The sequence below is a fragment of the Bubalus kerabau genome, chromosome 2 (genome assembly GCF_029407905.1).
Source record: "Bubalus kerabau isolate K-KA32 ecotype Philippines breed swamp buffalo chromosome 2, PCC_UOA_SB_1v2, whole genome shotgun sequence".
Taxonomy (NCBI): domain Eukaryota; kingdom Metazoa; phylum Chordata; class Mammalia; order Artiodactyla; family Bovidae; genus Bubalus; species Bubalus kerabau.
In genome coordinates, this window is record NC_073625.1 from 73535210 (window position 1) to 73551992 (window position 16783).

A 16783-nucleotide genomic window follows, 5' to 3' on the forward strand; every position below is an offset into this window, starting at 1 on the left:
GGTTGATATCCAGCTGATCTTAAAACAAGGAGACCATCCTAGGTTACCTGGTAATCTGGTTATCTGGTAAATCCAGTATACTCACAAGGATCCTTAACTGTGGAGCAAAGCAGAAGGTAAATGTCACAGTGATGAGATAAAAACTCAAAAGCTATTGTTGAATTTGAAGATGAAATATGGGTTTGTGGGCAGACTGTAAAAATGGAAAAGACATGACAGCTGATCCTTCAAAAGGGAATACAGTCCTACTGATAAAGCTGATTTCAGCCCAAGAAAAGCCACATTGCATTTCAATTTAAAGAAGTATAAGTTAGTAAACTTGTGTTGTTTTAGGCCACTAAGTGGTTGGTAATTTTTCACAGCAAGAATAAAAAACTAACACATCATCATTTCATGTAGAGCATAAAGGAATTCCAGTATCTTCCACAGCTGGCACTGTGCAGTCTGCTCATCTCAGTAAGTTCCTGAATGTCCTTCCTAGTTTTTCCCTGGATAATTATTTTCATAAGTCTAGTAGAAATTGCTCAATTCTTCTCCTAATATCAGCTAAGCTAAGGCTTAATGAGTATATTGTTCCATTCTGTCCTTAGATAAAGCCTGAAAAATATTGTAACTCTGTTTTAAAGAAAGGAAGAATGAAAAAAAAAAAAAAAAGTAAAAATGTATGTTACTTGGTGCTTTCTCTAAAGTAGGAAATCTTAATCTTTCCTTTCATATCAGTGCTTTTCTTTTGGATGGTCCAAAGAATTAAATGTGCAACACAGTCATATTCAGTCCTCAGCCTTGGGGGCTGCTGTTCCCTCATCAAACAGCTCATCCATCTATTGACAGATTTATTAGGGCTATTCTAAAATTTAAGTCTTTTAGATTTCCTGTCTCCAAATAGAATTTGAATCGGATCCTGCAGGCACTCACCTGATCTCCCCTTGAAAAGTGATTGGGGTTTCTTTCTAACTCTGCATTTGACTCCCTGAGTATGCATACTAATAACTATGGCTTTACCTCTGACAAGGTTTAGTGGGTTCTCTGCTTCATTTGTCTTTTGGTTCTTAAGATCTATTGTATTCCTTGTTTATGCTTTTCTTAGTTAAATGTTAAGGTAAATCATCTTTTACACAGTCTCTCCTAGAAGATACTTTGTAGGACTCTCAAATGTCCTACTCCATGAGGTTCATCACTATTTTCCAGAATTTAAAAAAAAAAGGGGGGGGGTTAGTGAAGATTTAACCAGAAGTCTTAAACTACCATTCAGAATATTTAGAGAAGTACCCACTTTCAATAACCAAACTCTAAGGGATATAGTCAAGCTATGGTTCTTCCAGTGGTCATGTATGGATGTGAGAGTTGGACTGTGAAGAAAACTGAGCGCCGAAGAATTGATGCTTTTGAACTGTAGTGTTGGAGAAGACTTTTTTTTTTTATTTTCACTTTACAATAGTGAGAGTCCCTTGGACTGCAAGGAGATCCAACCAGTCCATTCTAAAGGAGATCAGCCCTGGGTGTTCTTTGGAAGGAATGATGCTAAAGCTGAAACTCCAGTACTTTGGCCACCTCATGCAAAGAGTTGACTCATTGGAAAAGACTCTGATGCTGGGAGGGATTGGGGGCAGGAGGAGAAGGGGACGACAGAGGATGAGATGGCTGGATGGCATCACTGACTCGATGGACGTGAGTCTGAGTGAACTCCGGGAGTTGGTGATGGACAGGGAGGCCTGGCATGTTGCGATTCATGGGGTTGCAAAGAGTCGCACACAACTGAGCAACTCAACTGAACTGAAGGGATACAGTGGAAGTGCAACTGCTATCCATTTTAGGGATCCATTAAAAAATTTAGGCACATTTTTATAAAGTGAAATTAAAAATTCACTAATAAAATTTAAAATTCTATTGTAGAGTTTGGTGTTGGATTTCTTACAGTAAATTGTAGATATCCCTTCTCTGAAAGTGCATTTACACATTTTATTGAATGCACCAAAATTCAGTGTGAGCTACTGAGGTCACACAGAAGAGAGAGGAAACTGGTATTCTTCCTCTCAATGTGTATGAAATAGTAATGAAATACGGCAACATTGCTGGTGGCCAATTTGATAACTATTCTTCACTGCTTTCCTGTTGCCAGAGCTTCCCCATGATGATGGAGATTGAAATTCCCAGTTACTTGCCTTCCTAGTCTCTTTTTGCAACAAAGTCATAGGATTGGGTACAATCAATGGGATTTTAGGAAAGCTGTGTTGAAGGAATCTCAGAAATATATATATAAGATACATATATATACACACACACTCATATTGTATATATATGTTTCTGTAATAAAAAAGATTTAGGAGATTTATTCCCTCTCATTCTTCACAAGTATGTTGACAGATAAGGACACAATGACCAGAGCTGCTGCAGTCATTTGTGTCTATGAGGGAATGTCAGGAGACAAGGTAAGCAAATTCTTGGCTCTTGATTTCCTCTCTCTCAATACCACTCCTTTCAGCACTTTGTGGGTGCTATGCACTGAGTTTTTGTGTCCTCTCCCCAACAACAAAGTTCATATGTTGAAATCCTCATCCCCTAAAGTGATGGTTCTAGGATATGAGACCTTTAGGAGATGATGAGGTAGAACCCCCATGAATGGGATTAAAGCCCTTATAAAAGAGGCTCCAGAATATCAGAAAGAGAAGACGATAGTCTACAAATCAGGAAGTGGGCTCTCACCAGCCACCAAATCAGCTAGAATCTTGATCTTGTGCTAACTAACATCCAGAGTTGTGAGAAATAAATTTCCATTGTTTATAAGCCACCCAGTCTATGGTATTCTGTTATAGCAGCTTAGTCTAAAACAGAGGGTGATTGATTTTTTTCTTATTTTTGTCTATATATGTATACATTTATTATATATGTATACATTTTTTATAATGTGGTGAGATTAAATACTACCTGTCAGTCCTTGGTCTATGACTTGATTTTTCTGTTAATAATATATCCTGGAGATCTGTCCATCAATATGTACACACACATATACTTTTTAAACTGCTACATAATATTTCAAAATAGCTTTGTATAAATATATATATGCAACAAAATATCTTATTGGTATAGGTGAGAGTTCTTTTTCGATCAGGATTGTTCTTAAAGACTCTTCACATTTTTCACATTTCAGATATATATCCCAGAGAGCTTTCCAAATTGATATGATATATATATACTGATACAAACACACACCCATGCATACATCCACACACATATATACACAAATGCATCCAGATATACATGAATATCATAAACTAGTTTGTCCCAAGTCCTATTTGTCTATATTTAGTCTGGTGTCAGTACCATGAACTGTAGCTTTATGAAATGTTTCTGAGGGAGTAAGTCCCATAAATAATATCAAAAGCATGAAAAAAAGTCAGAGATTACACACATTACATAATGTAACATTCTTACATCTGTGTTTGATAGCCTTTAGGACTTTGGATACTTAACAGTTTCATTTCTGGAAGAGTTAATATAGATTTATCCAATTCATAAGATAGAAGTAGCACAATAACCAAGGGTGCCTGGTTCACTTTCCCTTAATTTGAAGATGTTAAAGGCAATGAAGATATACTTTAATAATGCATCACAAGGATATTTTAAAAGAATAGTATATCATTTGATAATGCTAAAAATACCTCACAATTTTGTCTATATGAAAAATTAGGGTATATTATAATTGCTATGTGCTCAGTCCCTCAGTCATGTCCAACTCTTTGTGACTCCATGGAATGCAGCCTGCCATGGAATTTTCCAGGCAAGAATTCTGGAATGGGTTGCCTCTTCCTCCTCCAGGGGATCTTCCCGATACAGGGATCAAATCTGCGCTTGTCTCTTGTGTCTCTTGCATTGGCAAATGGATTATTTACTGCTGTGCCACCTGGGAAGCCCCATATGCTGACTGACACTACGAAAAGGCATGACCCAAATCAAGTTGTGTTAGCTGTGCTCAACCTAGGCAGTTACCCTCATGCTTCTAATATATTCACTGTTGGGCAACCGCAACCCAAAATGTGCGTTACTGACCCTGGCACATCAGTGATAGTAAGTCCATACACTGATTAACAAATCTTATCTGACAGCTTTATAGGATCTCTCCTTTCAAACTGCTAACCTTCCAAACGATATTGTCCCCTTTCCCTGCCACTTGGTGAAAGGTTATCATTTTTTCTTTAGAAACCGTTGTCCCAGTGCTTAAAAATAATGACTTTTTATTTATTGAATGCCTAAAACTTATTAATAATGTTTAATTTTAGAGTTGTATGTAAATGCCATGTAAGGTTTTATTTTTTGTAATCTCTTTAATCAGGAACAAGGGAATTAGCCAGCTGTTTGGAACTCATGTTAAGATGTAATTAAACATCTAACTGGATTTCTGTGCATATCAAATAGGAAAGGCTAGTGTTTATACACAAGACATACCATGCTCATTAGAATCTAAAAAAAAAAAAAAAAGGCCCTACCTACCAGAGGACAATGGTGGAGTGTTGGTGAGGGTTTTCATCCAATATTTTGTCTGTGATAATTTTCCTCCAAAAAAAAAAAAGTCCTATAATTTGGCAGAGTTTAACATACTATGTCAATCACAGTAACCAATTTTTTTATCAATTAAAACATCTTAACAGCTGACTCCCAATGTATTTTCTATTATGAAATCTTTTCAAGGAAATATTTCATGTTTTACAAGTTTTAAAATATTGAATTATTAGATATTATGGATACATTCTTCAACACCTCTTTCATTTTAGAATAAATAGAAAAATGGAAAAATTTTGAAAAAATACTAAATTAACACTTGTATTAGTTGTTTTAGGGAAGATATATGGTGTGTTATCATTTTAGACATGTTAAATATTCTGTGACCAGAATAATTAAGGGATAATATAATTTTAGGACTTTTGCTAAAGAACCACACTGCAATATTACCTGGATTTTAAAGTATATGTTTTAATAGATAAATACAAAAAAGTGAAAATAAAGTATGTATTTTAATTCTTTATGATAATAACACTAATACTTTGCCTAATTGATACCATGTTTGGATAAGTAAAGGCTGTTTACTTAAATCATTTAAAGTTTGGAAAAGAATAAAAATGTTACATCTTTGAGCTTTATATTAAGATTTGCATAGTACATCAGACTATTAATCTTTTTAGTTTAATATTACATATGGGACAATTTTTCATGCTTAAGAAGAAGATAAATTCTACAAAACTGATATACCTAATTGTGCAGTGAAATTTTGTTTCCTGGACTTCTTCAGAGTAAAAAGTGTCTACTCAGCATTATATTTGATTTTATGACATAGGCTATTGCCCAAAGGAATTCTACAAAAATCTAAAGGCTAATTTTACATGTGGCATCAACTTGGATTTAAATCTGGGCTTTGAAACTTATAATAATTCTTTCTCTAATATGATTACTTTTCATAATTCCTTAGAGGTTACTGTAATTCTAGTTACATGAGCCAACACTGTTTGATAAACTGCAGTGATGATTATTTCAGAGAATTGAAATTTAGCACATGGTACCAAAGATTTTCAGAGTCTACTCTTACAACAGTTGATAAAACTATAATAACACAGCAGTTCAAAAAGTTGCTATCTTGTATTTGTATTATAAAATATAATGGAAAGGAGAGTTTAAGAGTACTCAGTAATATTTTCATGATTTTTGATTTAGCTTATAAGCTCAGAACTAAAGAGCTACATATTGACCATAAATTGTCCATTGACTACGAATTAAAAAATGTGTCTAATAATAATGCAATGCAGGCTCAGTTGATAAAATAGACATTGGTTAAATTATTTTATTTTTACATGTTACATTTAAAGCATCCTAAAGGTGAAGGTTTTCCAGGATTTTTGGTATCCTCAAACCTCTTTAATTGTGTAAATGTATCCAAGTTTTTACTTTTCAGCTCTGGGCCCAATATATAGTATAAATACACACTAGCATGACTTTTTAGAATGCCTACTTCTTCTAGTTCTTCAACAATAAGATCAAGTGAGTTTCTGTATCCAACTAGACTGTCTTGATCTTAACCAGATTGACAAGGGGAGGAAGAGGTTCAACAAGGAGAAATTCACTCCTGATTGATTATATTCTAGTGAATACTGTGGTCATTCTGCATTTTAAATTCTGCCAATATTGATGAGATACAGCTGATGTAGATTACGTGGGCTCCAGCTCACATTCTGCCTACATGAATCTGGGCTTGGGAGTGAGGCATAGATGAGCTTTCAGGAGGTCTGGTATGACCCTGCTCATTCAGGAATATCATTAGCAAAAATGTGTTGATGTGACTATTCCATGAATGCACTTCTGTACCTTTTTTATCTGTAAATGTCAAATGAGATATTCTTATCTGCTTTGTCTCTCAGCCTGGGCCTACTACTTGACACGTGTTGCTGTAGTAATTGAGAACCAACTAAACATGGACAGGGCTAAACCTGGTGACTCAGACTGTAAAGAATCTGCCTGCAATGTGGGAGGCCTGGGTTTGCTTCCCTGGGCCAGGTAGATCCCATGGAGAATGGAATGGCAACCCACTCCAGTATTCTTGCGTGGAGAATTCCCATGGACAGAGGAGACTAGCAGGCTACAGTCCATGGATTACAAAGAGTCAGAAATGACTGAGTGACTAACACAGCACTAATATGGACAATAGCTAAATCCAGTTTCCTGGTGCCCTTGAGTGTGTGTGTGTGAGAGTGTGTGTGTGTATCTGTACTTAATATTAAAATTTCAAAAAGTTTAAAGGACTGTGTAATAAGCCCTCATGGATCCATTCCTCAATATCAACAATTATTACTTCAAATCCCATATACCACTCCATTCCATCCACCACTAAGAAATACTCATGCTCAAGTCATAATAATCCACTTTCTGATAAACACATGCATTTCAGACTTTTGTTATACTAATGTCTGTCTAAAGTGCTTTTACTATTTCAGGTCTTTATTTCCAGCTCAGGATATTTCTTTACTGTCTAGTTTCACTTTTATCTTCTTTGAGAAGTATGACCTGAAAACCAAACATGTTCTTTAATATGCCCCCTCAACATTTTGAAGTTGTTCACTAAGTTTTAAGTTACAGTTTTTATGTGCCTGGTGGCTCAGATAGTAAAGAATTTCCCTGCAGTGCAGGAGGGCTGGATTTGATCCTTGGGTTGGGAAAAGCCCCTGGAGAAGGGATACTTTCCAGTATTCCCTGGCTAGGAAAGATTCCCTGAAGAAAGGATACCCATTTCAGTATTCTTTCCTGGAGAATTCTATGAACAGAGGAGCCTGGAGGGCTCCAGTCATGGGGTTGCAAAGAGTTGGACTTGACTGAGCTACTAACACACACACTATGCTTTTATTAGGTAGTGCTTATTGAAGGCCATGAGGATTATCCTGTCAATGTTTTAACTCTCAGTGTATATAACACTCAGGGTTCAAAAGTGTTTGAATTAATTATTATCACAAATATTTAATATTATCACAAATCTTTAATAATATAGTATTTATTAAATTTTGTGTAATAATGTACATGAAACTCTCTACTATATTTCTCTTTTATTTATTTTTTACATTTCTCTTTTAGATGTAATGAATGAAATATACTTGTATTTGAGTAAATTTCTTGTGAATAATTCTTCATCTTAATATCTTGGCTAAAATAAAATTATAAAGCAGTATCAACTTCTTATTGCTTATAAAAATGCATAGGTAATCATATGCATACTGGCTTCACTTTAATCAAAGTTTACATTTGAAACTGTACTAAGTCTAAAAATGGCATCAGCAATACCGGTTACAAATTCCAATGATCTAACTCCACATACATTCACCCACATTTCACTACCTGGTTCATAGAGTTATTGAACCACTCCTTGTAATTTAAGTGAAGTGACAGGTCAATTCAAGCAACTGAATTGACCTTGTGTCTGCTACTTGATTTTGATTGAAATTACCCACAATAATGTTTCAAACATGCTTCCTCCCCTTACCCAGTGGTGTCTCTGACACAGAGCTGGGTGGACATTTAGAGGGTTTTGAGGGAATGTGTGTTTAAGAATAGGGGTAATGTGATTTCACGGCTTCAAGAGAGATACAGTATTCATTTTAAGAAACTGAAATGGCTGCAGTCATATACATGCAAATATAATGTTTTCCTTCATAATGTATCTTATCAAATTTTAAAAGTTGAGATTAAAAAGCTGCAAAAGATTTCGCTAAAAATCTTATCCACTTTCTTTTGCCTCCTCCCAATTTAGCTGTGCATTGTCTAGAGGAAATATATCTCTATATGTAACTTCTATAACTACCTATAATATATGTACTTATTAATTTACATATTATTTTAAAATATATACAATTTTCTAATTAAAAAATAATTAAGGATGATGATTTTTAGTGGTTGGTTTCCTAAATTACATTTTACTCTAATAGAATTACTAAGCACATTAATCAATGAGGTCATCAACTCTGGTTTTATAGGGTTTGCTCTTCAGTTACATTAGATCATCCACTGGTGAAGAATAATATTTTTTCACAGCCATTGGGCTAAACCTGAAAATATAATGATCTTTCATCTCTAAAGGATTGTCAGTAGCAATTAATGAGATTTATTTTTAAAGTGTCTCAAATCACAGATTCTAATTTTCTGCTTCAGTGTATGAGTCTGTACTATTATATTTGCCCACAAATTTACATAATTTAAAAATTTAAGACATCCCCAAACTTGAAGTATTTATTGTCTGTCATCACAAGTGCACTGTCACATATTTCTCATTTGGTTCTCCAGGTTACAAAATTTTGCCAAGAACAATTCTCACTGTAACTTTCTGAATAAAGCTATTTACCAGAAATGCATTAAAAAGAAAACTTGACTTTTTTCCAAGGTAAATTTAGCTAATTAGAATGAAAAGAAATTCTTTCAAGGGTCATCCACATCTATACATAATATATATTCAGAGGCTTGCAGTGGATCCACATTTTAAAATAAATAAAATTACTACTAATAATGCAATATTTTGCTTATAAAATTAAAATACCCGCTACTCAATTAAACGGCATGTCTCATTTAATCCTCATGAAAACTCTATTATTTGCATTTAATGGATGAGGTAACTGAGATTTAAAGCCTCTGAGTTCTCAAATCACTCAGCTAGTAAGCTGATGAGCCAAGACTCAGACATTGGTCTAATTTCATAGTTTATTTCTTCCCCATTGCTTTATTTTTCAGTAGCCAGGAAGGTATAGAAGTGGCATTTCAGATAGTTCTATGTGCCAAGTGATCAGCCTATAATTTAAAAAATATATTAAAAAGTATTAGCTAAATAAGATACATTTAAACATAATGCCCTTTCACAGGGATATGTCACATAATAGAGTATGACAATTCATAAATATCCACGAGAAAGATGTAAAAATGAAATTAAAAATTTTTGATATTTATTTGATTAAAACACCAACCTCTGTGTGTATTTATTTCATACAATGAATCGCATATTTCAGATTTAGCTTGGAAAACATTTGTTCATTACACAGGCAGGAGGGAGAGAAGCTATTCATTAGTTATCATTTTCCCCAAGTAATTATAAACTGGAGAACATGCTTGGAGTCACTTTGGGGAATATTTTTCTAGGGGAAACTATATGTATACATAATGGCTATAGCAATCCTAAAGGGTCAGAGTCTCCAGATTTACTTTTTTCAAGGCTTTAAGTTTAGCCTTAGGAACTGTCATTTCTCTTGTTCTGCATAAAATATGGCATTAAACCAGGCATAGTGTTCCTTTCAAGTTGATTTGTGTTCCCTGACACAGGGGCATCAAATTACTGTGAGGTACCCCCTGCTCTTGATTGCCTGGGAGAATAAAATTGGTAAAGAGATAGTGCATAACTGGAAAACCCAATTGAAAGAAAGCGTGAAGCAAAATCATTGATTTGACCTGTTAAATGGATTATTCAAGCTGCATATAAAATTTTCTCATATTTTAAAGTTGTCACTAAATTGATTTATGATTAATGCTGGGTGAATAGTTCAGAATAATAAATCTGGACTTAATCCATACAAAAGCATACATATATATTTTGTCCCCCAACAGAAGCAAGGCCTTTTTATTAGCAGTGTTCAACTCTGACTTCTGAAATCCTTCACTCTAAGCAACTCATGATTCAAAGAAGGAACTCATCTAGTTCTCATTCTATTGCAGTGAAGTCCCCATGAGGTTTTCTAAATCCATTTGTGGAAATAGACTCTAGGATTCAGCATAATCATGTGTATGTAAATGTGGTGGTGGATTTTACAGTTTCATTCCAGAGTTCTTTTGTATATTTATTGTCTTTCCTTCTAAGCTTGATGAAAGCAGAAATAAGCAAAAATATCTAGAATAAAAGAAAAAAATGATTCCAGAATGCATGGAAATTACACACTATAAGGTGAGAGCCTGTGGTACACACTGCATTGAAGAATATTTAATATAGTACAATGTAGTGTTCAGTTGGGTTTTCATTACCCAACTGAAGACTGAAGAACATAAGTAGTATTAGTAATTCAAATAAATAAAAAATTCACATTTATAATATACAAAAGTTTCTTTTTCCCCCTTTAACCTACTTAAAGGTGCTGGAGAAGCACATGGCAACCCACTCGAGTATTCTTGCCTGGAGAATCCCATGGACAGAGGAGTCTGGTGGCCTACAGTGCAAGGTGTCACAAAGATTCAGACACGACTGAAGTGACTTAGCACAGCATAGCATAAAGGCTACTTTGAAGAAGTATAAAGAACAATTTTATCATATTCTCTCAGAAAGTATGATAAATAATGTTTTCTTTGTGAGAAGACTATTTTATGTCTCGATTTAAGGTTTTAATCTATAACTTATTTTTCCTTTTTATGGTTTTAGTCAACTAGATTATTTCAATATTCATGAAATTTCAGTATTTATATTAAATAATTTGAATACTCAACCCACAGTTTATACTAAATAAAATTTAAGCCAATTTTAACCTACCTATTTAGATTACTTTGTTTTCAAAGTTGACTTGAAATTAATAAATCAGGTAAAATGTTTCATAGAAAGTATTTCACGTGTAAACAGCATTGCAAATATTAATACAAGTGCAGAGATGGTTATGTTCACAAATCTTAATATCTATTGTGGGAAACTTTTGAAATGTAATACATTGCTTATGTTGGGTAGAAATTATACATTGTATCCTTCCTACATTTTCAGTATATTTTTCCAAAAATGTAAACAACATATTTTCAAGTGCAGAAATACTAATTTAAAAAAAATACATATATTGAATATTGCAAATTGTATTTTCTTGGCCAAAAAATTTGCATCTAAATACTCCTTCTTGTCAGGATACAGAATAAAGAATAAGGTAGGAGTTATGAGCTAATTACTTAGCCTTGGACTTTGTATTGTTAATTAGCACGAACCTCAAATTTCTATGTCTAACATGACATGATATCTGTCCAATTTGCTTAATAATAGGCTTTTTCTGAAACACAAAGGAAACTCAAAGGAAATGGTAAAATACACATTATACTGTTTTCTTATCTCGAAAAAGCTATTTGGTGATGGTGTCTTAGAAACTGATATTTAATATAATATATTCCTAACTTACATAGATATCTAAATATTAGCATCTCTCTAGAAATTGATACACAAAGCAAATGTTACTCAATGAGCAGCATGTGAGCAGAAACAAAACAAACTGCAGAGCTCCATAAAAACTGCTAGTGGTCACTGAATGAACCACTGCAGAGAATGGAATGATAACTGAAAAACAGTGATGGATAAGGAGAAGCGTGCATCAAATACAGTCCTGAAAATCATATACATGTATTCTTCCAATCTGTAGTCTTTTCAATCACTAAAGCAGTCTACATGGGAATGCTATTTTCTATTTCCTCACAAACAGATGGGATGCACAGATTAGACCGTAAGAAGATGTCATCTACCCCTTACCTTGTTAGAATTTTTCTTCCAAGTCTTTATATTATGTAAATTTAACCTATTTTCATGAATATATAGTATTTGTGCTACATGAAATGTGTGTATTTTGTCTGGTTCTTGAATACACCAGTGATGCCCTAGTTTTGAGGGGATCAAGAAAGGAGGAAAAGAAGTGGAGGAAGATTCTGAATTACAGATTCCGAGAATGAGGTAATGATGGGAAAATCATCTGAACAAGTCCAGTTGGTAGTTAGAGATAAGATTTTGGACTTGATACAAGAAAATTAACCAGGCTTAATCCATTTAACAGATAATTCTACCTAACTATAGGAATTACATTCAATGATCATTTTTTTCACAGTACACCTGGATTTTAAAATAACTACATTTTCTTATTGTCAATCAAAACAACACAGAGGTATTAACTAGTGTTTATTGTTTTTATTTTCTTAATAAATAGAGCAATAGTTCTACTTTCTCATATTTCCCTGGGATTGATTACTAAGGAACAGAACAATCTACTTTGTGAATGACATGTTTGATTTAAGAAGACTTATGGAATAATGCTACATTTATAAAAGTGTTCATTTTTTTATTCTTGCAATTTTTATAACTTTTTCATTCATTTTCAATATAAATTAAGAACTAACCTGTGGCGGATTCATTTGGATATTTGGCAAAACTAACACAGTTATGTAAAGTTTAAAAATAAAATAAAAAAAAAAAAAAAAAAAAGAACTAAGCAATGATTGAGATCATTTAACAAGCATGGAATGACAATTTTTGATGAAAAGCCTGAAACACTTTTCCAGCAAGCATTTGAGCACTAATCAGAGTAATAGTAATAACAACAATAATAAGTGCTATTGAACTTTTAATGAAAATCTAGAGATTTAATCATAGATTGGCTTGTGTCTCAGTCTATACTTTCCATTTGCTGAGAATCATTAGAGTTCATGAAAGTTATTAAACCAGAAACTTATCATGGAGAATCTACTCATTGCCTTCTTTGCTACTTATAATAAAATACCAGTGGCTTTAATATGGTTTTGAAAGCCCTTGTTGTAGTTGCTTGGGATGCTCTAATAAAATACCATAGACTGGTGGCTTAAACAACAGAAATGTATTTCTCACAGTTCTGGAGGCTGGAAATCTGAAATTAGCATGCCGGCATAGCTGAATTCTGGTGAGAACACTCATCCTGACTTGTGGATGTCAGCTTTCTCTCTATGTCCTCATATAGTGTCCTTTTTTGTGAATATCTCTTCCTATGAGTTCACTAATCCCAGTATGAGGCCCCCACCTTATTGACCCCATCTAAATTGAATTATGTCCTAAGGACATAATCTTTAAATACCACCTTATTGGCAGTTAGGGCTTCAAATATGAATTTTCATGGACATAATTCTGTCTATAGCAGACATACAGGAATTCAGGTCCCAAAAACATCATGATGAATTACTGTCAATTTTGCTTAGTAGAGTCCAGCCTCTTTGGCTGTTTTGGTTCCAGGAACACAAGTTGCTCTTTCCTGTCTTGGTGCCTTTCTATGTGTACTTCTTTGCCTAGAACACTTCCTTCTGGGCCTGTGCTTGCTTGGTCCTTCTTCATTTGGTTCTCTACTAAGACAGCCTCCTCTGCCAGACTTGCTGATCCCTAACCTCCTCCAGCCTCTCTCATATCACTTTGTCCTGCTTTGGTTTCTTTACAGCAGTTGTGAATACCTGGAACTGACTACCTTGCATTCTGTCTTTCAGACTTTTTGTCTATTTCTCTCTTAGATGTGGGTTTCCCTTGTGGTTCAGCTGGTAAAGAATCTGCCTTCAATGGGGAAGACCTGGGTTTGATCCCTGAGTTGGGAATATCCCCTGGAAAAGGGAAAGGCTACCCACTCCAGTATTCTGGCCTGGAGAATTCCATGGATGGTATAGTCCATGGGGTTGCAAAGAGTCGGACATGACTGAGTGACTTTCACTTTAACATAGATGTAAATTTCATGACAGCAACCTACTCTATTGCCTTGTCCTTTGTTCTTTTTCCCAGTGCTTGGTATATAGTAATCACTCCATAAATGTTTACTGAACTAGTTAATAAATAAATGTTATGAATTATAAACAATAATGACAACAGAATTCTGGACCTTAGTATTGGAAATTGAATCCAGACATAAAAGTGATTTCTCTTCCACATCCTCTCAAAAAATTAAGTAATGAAGCAACACTTCTATCCTCTCAGCCACAGCAAGCTTGCCATTTGCAAAGTATAAAAAGCAACAAACTTACATCCAGTGTCACGTGACAGTTTATTTACTGTGAAAAAGGGAATGAATTCTCTTATTGGTAGACACTTTTTTATCAATTTAGTTTATTTTAATTGGAGGATAGTTGCTTTATAATATTATGTTAGTTTTTGCTGTACATCAACATGAATCAGCCATAGGTATCCATGTGTCCTCTCCCTCCCTCCCACCTCCTATCCCATTCCCCCCCAACCCCAGGTTGTCACAGAACACCAAGTTTGACCTCCCTGCATCATACAGCAAATCCCCACTTGCTATCTGTTTTCAATATAGTAATGTATATGCTTCCATGCTACTGTCTCAATTTGTCCCACTCTCTCCTTCCACCACTGTTGTATGCTCAGTTACTCAGTCATGTCCAATTCTTTGGAACCCTATGGACTGTAGCCTGCTGGGCTCTTCTGTCCACAGGATTTCCTTGGCAAAAATACTGGAGTGGGCTGACATTTCCTTCTCCAGGTCCACCATTGTATATTAATACATATGTAGGGAATCTCGAAAGATGGTACTGATGAACCTATATGCAGAGCAGCAATGGAGACACAGACATAGTGAACAGACTTGTAGCAGATAAACTAAGCATTTTTTTTGTGAAAGTGGAGAAGAATGAGAAAACTGACACCACAAAATGTAAAGAAAAAAAGCAGAATGTGGAGAGAAAGACCTCTGTTTGCACTGAGGATGATTAAAAGAGATTGGTGGGCATGCAGATTCCTATACCTGAGAATAAAAGACTAAACAATAAAGAGAAATTTAAACCTTTAGTTTGGGCAATAGGGGAGATAGGGTTCCTGTACCTCCACATGGTCACTCTTGCTGCCCTTGTCAGAAGACCTCACATGACACCAAGGAGAGATCATGGTCCCCTCTCAAACAGGACTGATTTCAGTCTTAGCTCAGCCACTTACTGTATCACTTAATCTTCCTGAACAAACATCTCCCATCTGTGAGGTGGAGATTATATCTTGGGAGGCTATCTTCATGAATTTTAATCTCAACACTTTATAGCATTAAATAAGTCATTATGATTTTCTAACAATATTTAGTCAATGATGAATAAAGAGCAGGGGGATAGGCATATTCCACATGATTACAAAACTTGGGACGGCATGGTCTTCCCATGTGGCTCAATGGTAAAGGATTTACCACCAATGCAGGAGACACAGAGACACGGGTTTGATCCCTCAGTTGGGAAGATAACCTGGAGAACGAAATGGCAACCCACTCCAGTATTCTTGCCTGGAAAATCCCATGGACAGAGGAGCTTGGTGGTCTACAGTCCATTGGGTAACAAAGAATCAGACATGACAGCAACTGAGGACACAGGGGTTTTCATAGATGGCTTGGCCAAGTTAAGAATTAAGCATATGATAGAACCATTACTAGGATTATATACAGTGAAAGAACTGGTCTTCCAATACGAAGAAAATAAGACTTGGAAAGTAAAAAAGAAAAAAAAACGTTTTCATTTCTGATCAAATGAATATTAGAACATAATATGTAAGAGTCAAAATTGGGTAAGTATTTAAGAAGTTTGCATAATTTCATGACCAGGTATCCTACTGCTGCACAGGGCACACTCCGCTTTTCTCAGGAAGAGAAAGATGACTGAAATTCTTACGGATAATGGGAAATTTGTCTTTGAAAGCAAGTTCCAGGGCAATCATTACTGGATGTGTCCACTCAGCATTACGTTCAGGCTGTGGACAGCAGATCACTGTAACAGGGTATTTAATGATGGCCTCGAGGCAGTGAACAGGTTATGACCAGAATGCTCCCTTTACAACAATTATGCTTAGAAATACTTATCAAGAGTAATTAAAATAGAAAAGTGCTTGTTCTTGAAGTGAAATAACTGAACTCTGAACTAACTGTAATCTTGATAAGATTTTATTATGCATTATATACTGGAGTGGGTTGCCATGCCCTCCTCCAGGGGATCTTCCCAAGCCAGGGATTGAACCCAGGTCTCCTGCATTGCATGTGGATTCTTTATTTTACGATCTGAGACACCAGGGAAGCCAAATAGAATATGTTAAGATTTTACTTTAATATACTAAGGTTATTTTAATATACTAAAATTTTATTATGCAGTGTAGAATATACTTGATTGGGATTAAACCAAAGCTGTTTAGTTTAGAATTTAAGGTAAGAAACGCAAGCAATTCATTATGGCAGTTGCTAACACAGGTTTAAAAGGTAGTGAATGATCAGTGATGATGGGTTTTGACCTAGATTTGGAGCACTCTGCAGGGTATTTTTTTATATAAAATGGAGGAAAATGACAAGTTTATCAAGCATTGATCAAAATCCTTCCATAATTTCTCACATTTCATTTCTTCTAATTTTGATGTAGTTATTTTTAATTCTACCTTGCAAATGATGAAAGTGAGGTTACAAAATTTTAGAAAATTTCCAAGTGTGTGTGTGTGTGTATGCATGTGTGTTCTTGATGGTACGGCCCAAGGAAATGAGAAATTTGTCTTTTTAATCTCATTCTTGAA

General features: G+C 34.9%; 1 protein-coding gene and 1 long non-coding RNA gene across 2 annotated transcripts in view; one reads left to right on the forward strand and one right to left on the reverse strand.

Annotated features, from left to right (window-relative positions):
- Positions 1 to 16783, reverse strand: part of ROBO1 (roundabout guidance receptor 1) — a 1262210-nt gene that overhangs the window by 1077101 nt on the left and 168326 nt on the right. The window lies entirely within an intron of this gene.
- Positions 401 to 16783, forward strand: part of LOC129643395 (uncharacterized) — a 37175-nt gene continuing 20792 nt past the window's right edge. The window contains exons 1-2 of the long non-coding RNA XR_008710284.1: positions 401 to 456; positions 2354 to 2429. This is a non-coding gene — a long non-coding RNA (uncharacterized LOC129643395). The remainder of the gene's footprint in view (positions 457 to 2353; positions 2430 to 16783) is intronic.